The sequence below is a fragment of the Bos indicus genome, chromosome 11 (assembly GCF_029378745.1).
Source record: "Bos indicus isolate NIAB-ARS_2022 breed Sahiwal x Tharparkar chromosome 11, NIAB-ARS_B.indTharparkar_mat_pri_1.0, whole genome shotgun sequence".
Classification (NCBI taxonomy): Eukaryota; Metazoa; Chordata; class Mammalia; order Artiodactyla; family Bovidae; genus Bos; species Bos indicus.
Window position 1 is genome coordinate 10,219,858 of NC_091770.1, and position 16,288 is coordinate 10,236,145.

General features: G+C 40.1%; 1 protein-coding gene and 1 pseudogene across 3 annotated transcripts in view; one reads left to right on the top strand and one right to left on the bottom strand.

Annotated features, from left to right (window-relative positions):
* The window catches only part of SLC4A5 (solute carrier family 4 member 5), a 138,034-nt gene that overhangs the window by 19,188 nt on the left and 102,558 nt on the right, over positions 1-16,288 (top strand). The gene's annotated exons all lie outside the window — the stretch shown is intronic.
* On the bottom strand, positions 2,489-3,412 carry LOC109565507 (bcl-2-like protein 1; annotated as a pseudogene).

A 16,288-nucleotide genomic window follows, 5' to 3' on the forward strand; every position in this document is an offset into this window, starting at 1 on the left:
ACCTGCATATAGGTTTCTCAAGAGGCAGATCAGGTGGTCTGGTATTCCCATCTCTTTCAGAATTTTCCACAGTTTATTGTGATCCACACAGTCAAAGGCTTTGGCATCGTCAATAAAGCAGAAATAGATGTTTTTCTGGAACTCTCTTGCTTTTCCCATGATCCAGCGGATGTTGGCAATTTGATCTCTGGTTCCTCTGCCTTTTCTAAATCCAGCTTGAACATCTGGAAGTTCACGGTTCACGTATTGCTGAAGCCTGGCTTGGAGAATTTTGAGCATTACTTTACTAGCGTGTGAGATGAGTGCAATTGTGCAGTAGTTGGAGCATTCTTTGGCATTGCCTTTCTTTGGGATCAGAATGAAAACTGACCTTTTCCAGTCCTGTGGCCACTGCTGAGTTTTCCAAATTTGCTGGCATATTGAGTGCAGCACTTTCACAGCATCGTCTTTCAGGATTTGGCATAGCTCAACTGGAATTCCATCACCTCCACTAGCTTTTTTCATAGTGATGCTTTCTAAGGCCCACTTGACTTCGCCTTCCAGGATGTCTGGCTCTAGGTGAGTGATCACACCATCGTGATTATCTTGGTTGTGAAGCTCTTTTTTGTACAGTTCTTCTGTGTATTCTTGCCACCTCTTCTTAATATCTTCTGCTTCTGTTAGGTCCATACCATTTCTGTCCTTTATTGAGCCCATCTTTGCATGAAATGTCCCCTTGGTATCTCTAATCTTCTTGAAGAAGTCTAGTCTTTCCCATTCTGTTGTTTTCCTCTATTTCTTTGCATTGGTATACAACAAATATAATTACCAGGACAATGTTACAGCACCAGACCCAATACTATGAGTAAAACTTTGGAACCATCTTCGAGAGTGTAGCCCAGATAATTGATCAACTAGCTGTTCAGCTAAAGTTTTCAAATTATTGGAAGAGGGCAGACTTTTAGAGAAGGTTTCAAAGATTTCTTTTTGTAATAATTGTGCATTTAGGGAAGCATTATCGTGTATGTCTTGCAAATGAAATTTAATTTGTTCCCAGTTGTAGGCACTATAGTTGAACTGAACAATGGTGATACAAAATTGAGTAGAATTCCAATCACATTTTAATCTTATTTGCTTTTGTAAATCTATTAATTGATCTCTGACCCATTTGATGGCTATTTTTAGTTCCTGGAGCCAGTCAAGTGGTTTAAAGGCCACAGTCATGGCAGACGTCCTGGGAGTTGTGACTCCATGTGTCTTGTTTGGGATGGGCTAGTGATCTTACTCCTGGTTACAGTGGTTCTCACGTGACTGCTGCCTTCCATGATCCTGTAGGTGTGAAGGAGGAGCTGTACTGAGGTGGTAGAGTACAGCACTGAGGTGGTTGTATATACTGAAGTGGTTTTCAGGAAACATACGTTTTAAAAATAGGTAATAGATACCTGATATCAGCATTTGGATCTTCAAGTCACTACTTAAGAATAGATTCTTGGGGGACTTCACCCTGGCTGTCCAGTGGTTAAGACTCTGAGTTTTCAGTGCAGGAGGTGTGGGTTCAATCTCTGGTTGGAGAATTAAGATCCCATGTGCTACACCGCACAGCCAAAAAAAAAGATTCTTGGATTGAGTCTTCATTTCCTACCTCCTTGCACAAATCCTGAAGGGAGAAAATGGAAATCAGGATAAGTTTGAGATTCAGTTCCTTGGGTCCTTCTCCTTCAGACATGGACAGTAGACATCATTCTAAAACCCACAGTGCTAAACTCTTTCAGATGGGAAATATCTTACTTGAATTTCTCAGAAGCCAAAAATGTACTTATCTTCATTCCATACATTCTGCATGACTTCACAGAGGTTGAAACACACACTGATATGGAAATGGAAAAATGCTAACAGGCTTGCACTTGTGTGAAAAACACCAAGTTGAACTACTTCCTGACAGCCCAAGCCTCTGAGGAGATGTTGCTTTTGCAGGGGAAGCAGTTGCTAGTCACAGTGTATGTTCTAGGAATGAGTTTCTGCCCTTCATGACATAAAGGTGTTATACCTGTGTGACCACATGGTAATGTTTGATGTTGAAATGAATAGACCTTTATATTACCTCACAGGATTCTTTGGAGGATTAAATTAGACCAGGTATATAAAGTGCCACTCACCACACTTACACAGAGAAGGCAATGGCACCCCGCTCCAGTACTCTTGCCTGGAAAATCCCATGGATGGAGGAGCCTGGTAGGCTGCAGTCCATGGGGTCGCTAAGAGTCGGACATAACTGAGTGACTTCACTTTCACTTTAGTTCCTGTATTTCATCTTGAATTTCTTCATCTATCTGTGCCTGAGTGGCCCACATAGTATGAGCATCTTTGGTCCAATTTTGAATAAAGTTTTGTGTTTGAATTGAGGTTTGTTAAAGCGATACCTGCGGCAGCGGCAGCAGTATAAATGGCTATTAATCTCAAAATGCCGAGAATTAACCATCCAGTGAACCGTTTAGATCGCTGGAGTAATTGAATGAGTAGTCGGGAGGCAAGTCCTGCCATGGGACCCTCTTTCTAGGGATTCGTATTTCAAAGAAACAGAGGAATTAAGACAAGTATAAAATTTGTAATCTGTACAAGTCACAAAATGTAGAGTCTTATTACATTGTAAGTTCTCTATAGCTATAACAAAAGGAAGAGGAACATAAGCTTGTATAAAATTTGAATGACTCTAACGAAAGGAATAGTTATTATGAGTTGAAGAGCAAGCCCAGTGGAACCACACCAGCCACACTCACGTCCATCAGGGACCAGCAGTTGAAGCTCTCTTGACCCTTTTGGCTCTCTGTTGTTGTATTGTTTTCGTAGAGTTCCACAAAAGTGTCCCAGTCACCATTCTCCTGGATCCAAGGCTTTAGGTGGTCATTTAGGTAAGCGGCCATCCAAGTCGTGACCTGACTCACCAATACCTGCATCTCCTTGTCTATGCTTTTCATGCACAGTGCCCCACGAAGGAGAAAAAAGCCATAATGCGACCCCAGTTTACCCTGTCCCAGAAGAGTTCATTTATTACCTGTTCAAAGCTCTGATACGCTGTCCCTGGGGTGATGTGGAGCTGGGACGTCAGGTCGCTGAATGTCTGTTGGTACCTCAGTTCAAACTCATTGCTTGCCTCCCTCAGGGCTTGCTTTACTGTTGTCATAGGGATCATTTTCCGGGCGTCCAAGCTTCTGCTGTGGCCAATGGCTCCATTCACTGCAGGGCTATCTGCCACGTGCCAGGATGGGTTGCCATTGATGGCACTGCGGATTTCCATATCTGATTCTGTCCCTTCTGGGGTCTCAGTTCTGTTCTCTTCCATATCACTAAACTGACTCCAGCTGTATCCTTTCTGGGAAAGCTTGTAAGAGAGAAAGTCAACCACTAGTTCCCGGTTGCTCTGAGACATTTTTATAATAAGGATGGGTTCCACCAGTCTATTGTCTAAAATACCTGTAGTAAAAAAGGGGGTTAGGTGTATAGGTCCAATAAGTATGATTAATTAATTCAGCTTGAGCAGGGGAAGCAAAAGCAAGCAATGCAAGCAGAGCAACAAAATTATTTTCCGGATTCTGACACTTTTGTGGAACTCTACGAAAACAGTACAGCAACAGAGAGCCAAAAGGGCAAGAGCACTTTAATTCCGGATTCAGAGGATTCCCTGTTGAAAAACCAGATTTTTAGCTTGATTAGTAAGGGTTTTGTTTATCTCTAGGTAAGGAGATGATAAGGTCGATGACATTGAGGGTAGTGTTTCTTGGAGATTTTTAGAGTCACCATGGTTTGTATTGGAATTTTTTTTTCCCAGGAATTTTGTTGTTTCTTTTTTATTTTTAACGCTGGAGGCTCTCCTGGGGTGGATCTTCTGAAGAGGGAGCCAGCTGATTTTCGCTGGATTTATCTGGAGAAATACAAGCATACCCTTTTCCCTGTAAGATTAATTTCCCAGATTTCCATTGTTTAGTTAGCCCATCTTGATACCAAATGGGCAGAGGAAGGGAAGTGTCTTTCAATTCCTAGAAATCTTTTTTCTGCTTATGTCAAGATAACTCCTTATGGTAAGTTTTAAAAATTTTTTAAATAAATAAAGCTGTATTAGCAATAGTTATAGGATTAAAGAATATCTTGCATTGGAATCTAGTAAAGTCTGCTCTTGATAGGGAAGATAGAATTGTTCCTGTGTATTCCTCCTTTTTTTATTTTTTTATTTGTAGTTTCAGTGTGTGAAATGGGGGAAGTGTGGTTCCTAATAATAGATTGTAATTCAAGAAAAAGTTGTTGAATAATAGATTGATTAGAATTTATGGTAGAAGTTTCTATATTTTTTAATATAAAAACTGAATATGAGGAGTCAGAAATTATACTAATAGGGTAAGGATGTAGGTGAATAACCTGAATAAGAGCATATAGTTTGTTTTGTTGAGCAGAATGAAATTTAGTATAAAAGACTTTACATCTTTTAAGAGACCAAAATGAGGCTTTAGTGTTTTTAGTCCCATCTATATAGAAAACATGAGCTTGAGGTATAGGTTGTGATGTAACAATGTGAGAGATAATAAATTCAATATATTTGAAGAAATTCCAAAGTTTATTAGAAGGGTAATGAAATGAAATTCTCTAAAATAGTCTAAGAAGGCTATTTGGAAATTGGTAGAAGTTTGTAATGTATTTTTAAATTGAGCTTCATCAATAGGCAATAAAATTTGATGAGGATCGGAGCCAATTAAAGTCTTAGTTTTATTTTTCTTATTGAATAATTATTAGAGCAATCAAATCAAGATAGGGCATAAGTGACTTTATCTCTCTAAAATGGGTATATATCCATTTTATTGGGTGTTCTTTTTGGGCAAGAAGTCTTGTAGGAGAATGGAGAGAGGGGAGTATAAACAACTCTAAAGGCAATTTAAGTCTAATATGAGTAAGAAATTGTTTTTGTAACTTATTTTGTATTAAACAGAGTTCTTTTTATGTCTCTTGTGAAAGTTAATGAGGGCTATTTAAATCAAGCTCTTTTTTCAAAGTATTAAATAAATTAGTCAGTTGATAATTTATAATGCCCAAAGAGGGTCTAATCCAGTAGTTGGGGAGTAATATGTTGTCTATTAACAACAGATTTTAAGTAAAGGTAAGGTGTAGAGGCTTGAATATTTTTTAGGAGCAATAATTAATCTAGAGTCTTTTGAGCATTATTGAGTTATGTCAAATATCTGTTGAGTCTCTAAAATAGATGGAGCTGAAAACAATATATCATCCATATAATGAATAACAAGAAAGTCAGAAAATTGTTTTCTCACAGGTTCAAGGGCTTTGGCTACATAATATTGACACATGGTGGGAGAATGCATCATTCCTTGAGGCAATACAGTCCATTGATATTGCTTATGAGGCCTGATATGATTAGGAAAAGGAAGAGAGAAGGCAAATCTTTCTTAGTCTAGAAGGTGTAAAGGTATAGTAAAAAAGCAATCCTGTGAATCTATAATAATAATAAGCCAGTTTTGAGGAATAGTGGTAGGTGATGGAATTTTTAGTTGTAATGTATCCATAGATTTTATAGATGCATTAACTTTTTGAAGGTCTGTTAAGAAATGCCATTTGTTAGATTTTGTTTGTTTTACAAAAAATGGGAGAATTTTAAGGGGAAAAAGATTTCTCAATATGTTTTAATTTTAATTGTGTATCGATAAGTTTCTTAGCAGCCTTTAGCTTCTCTTTTGTAAGGGGCCATTGTTTTGTCCAAATAGGCTCATCACTTTTTCAAGTTATTTTAATAATTGCATTGTTTGTTAAGTGAGCAGTGGCCCCTAAGAAAAATGTGGAATATATATTTGAGCTTGTCATTGCATAAGCAAATCTCTTTTTATTAAATTAAGAGGTGCATCTATCATGTAGGGTCGTAATGTTGTAGCTGGCCTTTTGGTCCCTCACATGGATATATTTAGACATTTTGATAAACCGCTTGTATTTTAGTTTGAGAAACTCTTGCAATTTGGCAAGAAATTTTCTGTATAGCCCAAGATTTGGGCCATAAATGTTTGGAGATAATAGTAATATCAGATCCAGTATCAAGAAGACCAGAAAAATTTTTGCCATTAATTTTTATATTTATATTTGGTTGGGTATATTCAGATATAATTGATGTTCATAAGGATTGTTTTTGATCTGTACTGCTGAATCCACCTGTCCACATACCATCAGAGGAGTTAATAGAAATGTAAGGCAAAAGAAGTAATTGAGCAATTTTATCTCCCTTTTTAAATTGCCATAATATTTGAGATGACATTATAATTTGAATTTCTCCCTTATAATCGGAATCAAATACTCTAGGGTGAATAGTAATTTCTTTAGAAGTCAGACTAGATTGGCCAAGTAAAAGACCGAAGGTTTGTGGGGGTAGGGGTCCAAAAAGTCCGGTAGGCATTTTGGAAGGGATTACTTAAGGAAAAAAGAGAAAATCATTTAAGGCTGGTATATTGATGGCAGCACTGCCTGATGTTGAGGATTTGAGGGAAAAGATGGAGTTTGTCCCTGGTTTTTATTGATGGGGACCTGGGGAATCTCTAGGTTGGAGTTTTTCAAAATAAGCTTTCCTTCAACATCATATTTAGACTGACATTCCCTGGCCCAATGTATCCCCTTATGGCAACGAGGGCAAATTCCTGGAGGTTTTCTAGCAGTTTTAATTTTCTCTGTGTGTTTTTTAGGACAATCTTTTTTTTTTTTTTTTTTTTATGTGTCTTATCCCCATATGTAAGGCATCTTTCATTTCCCTTTTTAAAGGCAGCAGCCATTGTTTCAGCTAGTATTTTCATTTTTTTAGTTTCTGATCTTAAATTGCGAAAGCCTTCAGATAGTCAATAATAGTCCCAGTGTCACGAATTGGAGCGATAGCTCTTTGACATTCCTGATTTGCATTCTCATAAGCAAGCAGTTTTTCTAGCTGCCTTTTGGCTTTTCCTCCGATAACACTATGGGAAATGGCAACTTTCAACCTAGCTAAAAAATCAGCATAGGCTTCATTAGGTCCTTGAAATATTTTACTGTAACTGTCTTCAGGTTTTATTGACTTCTAACATTCCAGGGGGAAATACGATGTTGGGGTTTACCCACATCCATAGGTTGGGCTCAAAATATGGACCATCTTTGTCAGAATTGGGTGGCTCAATTCTTCGGAGTTTATATTTGGCAAGGTTTTGTTCGGCTAAGGGCAGGTGTGACGTGGTGAAGGTTAGAAAGAATTCGTTTTCCATGTCTGTCTAGTAACTCATAAAGCTTTTGTCGTGAAGGAGAATGAGTAGAAAGTTTTTTCTTACAAATGTGAGTGTATGTTAAAGGATTATCATTGTCATTTTAAAAAGTATTGTTAGCCTTAGTGTCAAAAAGAGCCTCAGAAGAGTCATTGTTAGAGTTGTTTTGTCCTTGAGTTGAGAGGACGTTCACTTTGGTGCCTGTTGTAAGAGGAGGAGGAGCAGTTGGGGCAACTGGAGCAGTGCTGGTGGGAAAATTCTAAAATATTTTATGTTGTTCTAACTGGGCCTTTTGTAAAGTTTTATCATCTAATTCATAGTCATGTTACAAGTGTTTTGCCTGTTGTCGAATATCAGGGGGGCTAACATTTTTTTGGAAAGGTAAAATCATGGCTTTAATGAGGGCCCATAAGGGCCAGAAACCTATTGGAATATTTTTTCCATGTCTTGCAGCTCGTTTAACATTCTCTCTAATCTGGTTCCAAATATTTAAATCAAAATTGCTTTCATCAGGGAACCAGGGATTATGTTCAATTACCGTTTGGAGACAAGCCTCTAATTGCTGACGCAAACCCAAAAGTCCTTGAATTTTAAATATATAATGAATAGAAAAGTGGTGGGGCTTTCCAGCCGTTTGTCCCATAACCCCTCACTTACCGACCTCAGTAGGTCCGCAGTCACTCCGTCCGCTTGCCAAGGGCGTACTCCAGGTCTCTGTTTTGGACGCCACTTGCTATGATCTTGACAGACCGGAACCTGGGGACGGGAGTCGACGAAAAGAAGGTGAAGAAAAGAAGGACGCAGGGGACCCAAGTCTCTAGTGGAACAAGGGTACTTTGTTCATGGCAGTGTGTGCTTATATATTGTTGTACAAGGAAGCTTTAGGCAGAAAGATAAAGTTGAGCGAAAAACACCGAAACTAGACGCTTAACAACAGTAACTAAGGGAATAACAATAGTCACAGGCCCAGAAGACAATCCATGTATTGGAAATAGGACTATGACTAAGCAGTTTTACAGAAAAGTAAAAAGGTTACTGAAAGGAATCCATGGATGCGTTCTGCCTCATGACCTCAGTCCTGAGACCTGCATGCAGTTCTGCTTGTTCCTTTTTCCCAGGAACTGATAACCCTTGAGAAACAGAAGGGTTTCAGAAGAGCCTTGAGAAACAGAAAACAACATACAGGATTCCTTAAAATTAAATGTTCCCTGACGAGTATCATATCTTTCTGCCTTTTCATACTGTTCCTGGGGTTCTTAAGGCAAGAATGTGGAAATGGTTTGCCAATCTCTTCTCCATGGAGCACGTTTTGTCAGATCTCTCCACGATGACTTGTGGCCATCTTTTGTGGCCCTACACAGCATGGCTCATAGTTTCATTGAGTTAGACAAGGTTGTGATCCATGTGATCAGTTTGGTTAGTTTTCTGTGATTGTGGCTTTCGTTCTGTCTACCCTCTGATGGATGAGGATAAGAGGCTTGTGGAAACTTCCTGGTGGGAGGAACTGGGGAGGAAGTGGGTAGGTGGGAGGAAGAGGCTGTGGGTAAAACTGGGTCTTGCTCTGGTGGGCAGGGCCATACTCAGTAAATCTTTAGTCTAATATTCTGCTGATTGGTGGGGCTGTATTCTCTCCCTGTAGTTTGGCCTGAGGTCAAACCATGGTGGGGTAATGGCAACCTCCTTCAAAAGGACTTATGCCTGCATACAGCTCCCAGGACTGTTGTAGTCAGTGCCCCAACACTGTGGCAGGCCACTGTCAACCCACACCTCCACCGGAGACTCCTGGACACTCACAGGCAAGTCTGGCTCAGTCTCTTGTGGGGTTACTGCTCCTGGGTCCTGGTGCAAACAAGGTTTCGTTGTGCCTTCCCAGAGTCTGTTTCCCTGGGAGGGGGGCGGGGCGCGGGGGGGGAGCGTTGAGTACTTTTACTGGACCTGCAGGTTGGGAAATCTGTTGTAGGCCCTAGAACTTTTGCAACAGTGTGAGAAATTCTTTGCTATAATTGTTCTCCAGTTTGTGGGTCATCTGCTTGGCAGCCCTATGGTGACGTACCGGGGTCCAGCCCCAGTTGGATCCAGGGATTCCCTCAGGATGACGGCGTCGGCGATTTAAAGGGATAGCATCAGTGGAGAGAATCAGAGGTCTAATTATAATTGGTTTACGTGGGAAGTCAATATACCCCCACGCTCCAATTACTTTGGCCTGAAGAAAGAGTAGAGACAAAAGGAAAGAAAAGGAGACGAGAAAGAACGACACGAGGAGACCGAGCTTAGTGAGCAGGGTCCGTAGCTTTATTTCGACCAGGGGCTTTTATACCTCAAGTTGTACATAGAAGATAATGGGGGATGCAAAGTCATGTAAGGTCAGCAGACCTTAATCATTATCGCAAATACAAAGGCTTTGGGTGATTTACATCATCTTCTGGTCAGGAGACCTGCTAACATTTTTCTTCTGATAAGAATTAGTCAACCAGAAAAACTTATTTTCTCCAAAGGTGACTTTTCTTAGAGTTTAGTACCACTCCCCGAAAGCACTAGACAGGGTTGCATTCCTATAGGGCAAGAGTGTCGTGGGGGTAATCAAGGGAAGAATTTATTAGCTTAGGGGTCTAGGGTTATTATTAACATTAAAGCTTCTACTTATATTTCTTATATATCAACTATAGTAATCAATACACTCCCAGGAACACAGTGGGTAAGAAATATGGGAACTTGGCAGCAGGCATTAACTCAACAAAGAAATCTCTATCAGTTCTATTTTAACAGTTTTCTAACTCCCCGAGAGGCTCTGCATTGTTAGAATAACTAAGGCTCCTTGTGCCTCATATGGCTGGGAGGCCGTAAACAATCACATGCATAGCTGCAAGAGTCCGGAAACCTGTTAGGCAGGTTAGAAGGCTTTCTGAGGGAAACACAATTGGAACACACCTTATAATACCCTGGAGACTTACTAACTAGAGTTGCTTTTCTTACAGATAAAAATGGTTGGGCATAGCCCCTCATGACTGCCAGAGGAGTTGGTGAAAGTCATGAAGCAGTAAAATAGACAGGCTCAGGATTTGGAGTAGATGCTCAGGCAGGCCCAGAGGGGCACCCCTCGAGTTCTGGCTCGCCTTGCCCACCAGAACTCTCCCACATGACCTTGTCATGGGTGGGGACTCCCATGCTGGCTCCAGGCAGTGACACTAATGGTGATCTCCTCCAAGAGGACTTATGCCACACGCCTTGTCTCCCAGGTCTGCTGCAGCCAGAGCCCCTATCCGTGTGGCAGATCACTGCTGATCCATGCCTACAGAGGAGACACTCAAACACTCACAGGCAGGTCTGGCTTAATCTCTTGTGAGGGTCACTGCTCCTTCCCCTCAATTCTGGTGCACACAAGGTTTTGCTCGTACCCTCCAAGTGTCTCTGGTAGGTCTGAGATTTGATTTTAAATGTGACTGCACCCCTCCTACAGTCTTGTTGTGGCGTCTCCTTTGCCCTTGGACATGGGGCATCTTTTTTTGGTGGGATTGAGCATTCTTATGTTGATGGTTTTCAGCAGCTAGTTGCAATTTTGGTGTTCTCGCTAGAGAGGATGAATGCATATCCTTCGACTCCACTATCTTGACAGTGAAAATAGGCAAAACCGGGAAAGGAGTACATCAGGGCTGTATATTATCACCCTACTTATTTAACTTATATGCAGAATACATCATGCAAATTGCCGGGCTGGATGAAACAGAAACTGGAGTCAAGATTGCTGGGAGAAATATCAATAACCTCAGATATACAGATGACACCACCCTCACAGCAGAAGGCAAAGAAGAACTAAAGAGCCTTTTGATGAAGGTGAAAAAGGAGAGTGAAAAAGTAGGCTTAAAACTCAATATTCATAAAATGAAGATCATGGTATCCAGTCCCACCACTTCATGGCAAATGATGGGGAAACAATGGAAACAGTGACAGACTTTATTTTCTTGGGCTCCAAAATCACTGCAGATGGTGCCTGCAGCCACGAATTTAAAAGACACTTGCTCCTTGGAAGAAAAGCTATGATAAACCTACACAGCATATTAAAAAGCAGGAACATCACTTTTCAACAAAGGTTGATCTGGTCAAAGCTATGGTTTTTCCAGTAGTCAGGTATGGATGTGTGAGTTGAACCATAAAGAAGGCTGAATGCTGACAAATTGATGCTTTTGAGCTGTGGTGTTGGAGAAGACTCTTGAGAGAGTCCCTTGGACTGCAAGATCAACCCAGTCAAACCTAAAGGAAATCAATCCTGAATATTTATTAGAGGACTGATGCTAAAGCTGAAGCTCTAATACTTTGGCCACCTGATGCGAGGAGCCGATTCATCAGAAAAGACCCTGATAATTAAAGGCAGAAGAAGGGGATGACAGAGGATGAGATGGTTGGATGGCATCACTGACTCAATGGACATGAGTCCCAGCAAGCTCTGGGAGATGCTGAAGGACAGGGAAGCCTGGTGTGCTGCAGTCCATGGGGTCTCAAAGAGTCGGACATGACTGAGTGAACAACAACAGCAACAGCAACAAAAAACAAGGGAGTTATAGTGTCATCAGAATTGTTTCTCTACTTTCCTTCCATGTATTCCTCCACAGGTTAGGTGGGATTAGCCCTCAAGTTCATCAGCTTCACAATGCCAGAATCAGAACAAGGCAGTGTTTTTGGATGGCTCAAGTGGAAGTGTCCTGGGAAGAATTCTGATTGGCCCAAATTTGAGCATGGGGTCATCTCTGAATCAATGTCTGTGACTGGGGACTGGGAAGCATTTAATTGGCCAACCTAGGTCACATGACCTTTCCCTTTTGTGACTGGAGGCATTCTTTGTGGGAAAGAAGATTTGTTACTCAGCTTCTCTTTACTCCTCAGCTATGCCTGAGGAGGAAGGTATCAACTTTCAAAAAACCACAAACCTATAGGAGCTACCAGTACACATTAGTGGAAAACCAACTCTGCTTATAATTTTTGGTAAAATTAACACATATTTTTATTTATTATGTACCGGGGTCCAGCCCCGGTTGGATCCAGGGATTCCCTCAGGGAGGACGGCGTTGGCGACTGAGAGAAATAGAGAAAGAGATAAGGAAAGAATTTTGCAGTTAAGAAAACAGAGGAGAGAAAAGAGGCTGATATTCCTTGGTTTACGCAGAAAGCCAATAAAGCCCCAGCACGGGACTTGCTCTGTTCACATAGGCCGCAGGCGCCCTCTCGAATCGTGGAAGGTGCCCCACCTTAGGCACCTTCTCGAGTGGGTCTTAGAAGCCCAGGCAGGAAAGTGAATGCAGAGAGCCCCTGCGCTCCATGGAATCAGCCTGAATAGGAAAAGGAAAGAGAAAGAACGACATGGGGAGACCAAGCTTCGGTGAGCAAGGCCCGCACTTTATTTTCCAAAGTAGTTTTTATATCTTAAGTTGTGCATAGAGGATAATGTTGAGGGGGCGGGTAGAGTCATGCAAGGTCATCAGTCCTTGATCCTTATCGAAGCCAGGCTTTCTTTCTGCAAACTTATCATATGCAAAAGTTTTAGGTGATTTACATCATCTTCTGGTCAGGAGGCCTGTTAACATTTTATGACCCTTTCTTCAGAAAACTTATTTTTCTCTAAAGGTGATTATTCTAAAGTCAGATGCCACTCTCCAAAAGCATTAGATAAAGTTGCATTCCTATAGGGCAAAAGTGGTGGGCTATAACAAGAAAAGAATTAACTCAAGGGTCCAAGGTTACAAACATTAAAGCTACTACTTACATTTCTATACACCAACTATATTAATCAATACACTCCCAGGGACACAGTAGGTAAGGGATATGGAAACTTGGCAGCAAGCATTAGCTCAACAAAGAAATCCTCTACTAGTTCTATTTTAACAATTTTAACTCTGAGAAGCTCTGCATTGTTAAAATATCTTAAGCTTCCCATGCCTGTCGTGGTTGGGAGGCTGTGAATCTGAACAAACCTGTCAGGCAAGCTAGAAAGTCATCAGAGGGGTTTGAATTGAAACACTCCTATTATGCTCAGGAGGCTTATTAACTAGAGTTTTAAGTTGATTTTCTTACAGAGAAAGGTGGTCAGGGATAGCCCCCCATTAATGTCAGAAGAGTTGGTGAAAGTCGTGAAATAGTAAAACAGACAGACTCTGGTTTTGGGGTAGATGCTCAGGCAGGCCCAGAGGGGCACCCCTTGAGTTCTGGCTTGCCTTGCCCACCAGAACTTTCCCACATGACCTTGTCGTGGGTGGGGACTCCCATGCTGGCTCCCAGCAATTATGATTGTATAAATACTGACTTGCATAATGTACCATGATTGCTTTTCCTTTCTACAACTCTTTATTCTTGATAGAACCTTGGTTCCTCTCAAAATATTCAAACACATCCAGAGTATTGATTGTTCTAAGGATTCCCTTGGAGAAGGCAATGGCAACCCACTCCAGTACTCTTGCCTGGAAAATCCCATGGACAGGGGAGCCTGGTGGACTACAGTCCATGGGGTTGCAAAGAGTTGGACACTACTGAGTGACTTCACTTCCCTCATTTCACTTACTTCATACTTATCACTGGAGAAGGAAATGGCAACCCACTCCAGTATTCTTGTCTGGAGAATCCCATGGATAGAGGAGCCTGGCGGGCCATGGTCCATGGGGTCTCAGAGAGTCGGACACTACTGAAGTGACTGAGCATGCACGCAGGCAAGGATTCCCTTGGAGGCATTGTGTCTAGAGCCCGACCTAAGATATACCTGTTCCTCCCGGTACTGCTGCTTTCTTATTCTTTAAAGGTTCCAGGTTTGTTGCATTCTGCTTTTCATTTTGTCATGGATATGATGTTTTTCTCTAGTCCACTTGAATATGTTAATTGTATGGTTTTTTAATGGTTCTTTGGCTGCTTGCAGTGTTCCTATTTACTTGGACCTTTACTTTTCCTGTTTGTTTTGGTCTGTGTCATTCTGGTGATTCAGCTGGCCATCATAATTTGGAGTAGAGCAGCTAAACAGATGTTTGACAGCCTGAAGTTCTTGAATGATAGACTAAAGATGGGCAATTGGGTGGCAACTGGGGGCTTACCATATTGTAGGAGATCTTCAGAATGGCAGAATCTTTTAAGTCCTCCAACCTCCTCTCTGGAGTGTGTAATCTTCATTAGTGTTCTAGGAGTCAAATATTCAGAGGGCTGAGTGGCTAATGATCTTTAAGTAAATCCTTTTTTACCCCCAGTGAAATCACTCCTTCTTGCTCTCAGTTATTCAAGGGCCTTCTGAGCTAACCTTTCCATCTTCTGGGGTAGGGGGACCATTCTAGAAGACTGAACTTAGGGGAGAGATCCGAGGATTTAACTTAGTCCTTATAAAGATTTTCAACCAAGCTTCCTGTTTTCAGCCGCATCCTTTATCCTGGTCTTCAGATATATTGACTGCCTCCAGCTCCCCTTTCCCTACTTTGAGAACAATTTTGTATAAGTTAAAGACTATGTAATACTTGATGGTTCAGGTAAAGCATTACAAAAAAACCTGTCTTCTTCTGCTGTTTATTTTTCTTCTAATTATAGAACATTTTCAAACAATAAAAATAGAAAAAATAATAGATAAAATTATTTAAATAGAAAAAATAATATGATGATCCTTTTGTACCTACAAAGCTTTCAATAATGCTTTTCAAAAGGCAGCATAACCATTTCAATTAGTGTTGTTGTTGTTTAGTTACTAAATCATGTCTGATTCTTTTATGACCCCTTAGACTATACCCTGCCAGACTCCTCTGTCCATGGGATTTCGCAGGCAAGAATACTGGAGTGGGTAGCCATTTCCTTCTCCAGGGAATCTTTCCAACCAAGGATCAAACTCATCTCCTGCATTGGCAGGCAGATTCTTTACCACTGAGCCACCAGAGAAGCACTTTCAATTAATGGTTACTGGTTAATTCAGGTTTTCTAATTCTTTAAAGTTATTTGATTATTTCCATTATTTTTCTAATCAAGTATCTATTTATTAGCCTTGTGTCTAAGAGCTTGTGTCTAGTTCCAGAAACTGTTTCAGACAGTCTGGGTTTGAATCCCTGTTCCCCCATTTAAGCAGTCAATAGAGCTCTCTGTGCCTCAGTTTACTCATCTGTAAAATGGGAATAATAATGTTACTTATTTCATAGCGAAGATTCAAGTAATTCATATGTGCAGAGCAGAGCATTTAAAACAGTGCCTAGCATATTGTAACAGTAGTTGCTATTATTATCTAAGTTAAATATATTGGCATGAAATTTTTCAAGACATTCACTTATAATTTTTAAATTCTCTACTATAGTTGTAGTTACATCCTTTTTTCATTCCAAATTATGTTTACTTATGAATATTCTTCTTGATTAGTCTTGCATGATTTGCCTATTTTAATAATCTTTTCAAATAATTGCCTTCAGATTTATTAACCATCTCTATGCTTGTTTTCTATTTCATAATTTTTGCTTTCATCTTTTATATTAACATTCTGCTTTCTTTTCTATCTTATTCTTTTTGTAGGTTCTTTGGTTAAATGCTTATCATATTTATTTTCCTTCTACTCTGCTCTCTCCCTCTTTCTTTCCTTTCTTCCTTCTTTCTCACTCTAAGTATATTATACCCCACAAGTTTCAAGTTGTAATTGTTCACTTCTAAATATGAAATAATTTCCATTGTGATTTTCTATAAAATCCATCATTAAAGATTATTTTAGTTTCCACATATATGTATGTATAATACATTTATTATATATATGTTTATAAATAAATGTTTGTTTATATATACAATCATTCTTTGGTATCTGTGGAGGACTTGTTTTAGGCTCACCTCCTCCATACCAAAATCTGTGATGCTTAAGTACCTTATATGAAATAACATAGTATTTGTATATAAACCATTTTCCTATATGCTTTAAATCATCTCTAGATTACTTATAATATCTAACAATGTAAATACTAAGTAAAAAATTATAAATACAATGTAAATGTTATGTAAATAGTTGCTAGTGCTTGACAGATTCAAATTCATGATTTGTGGAACTCATGAATGCAGAATCC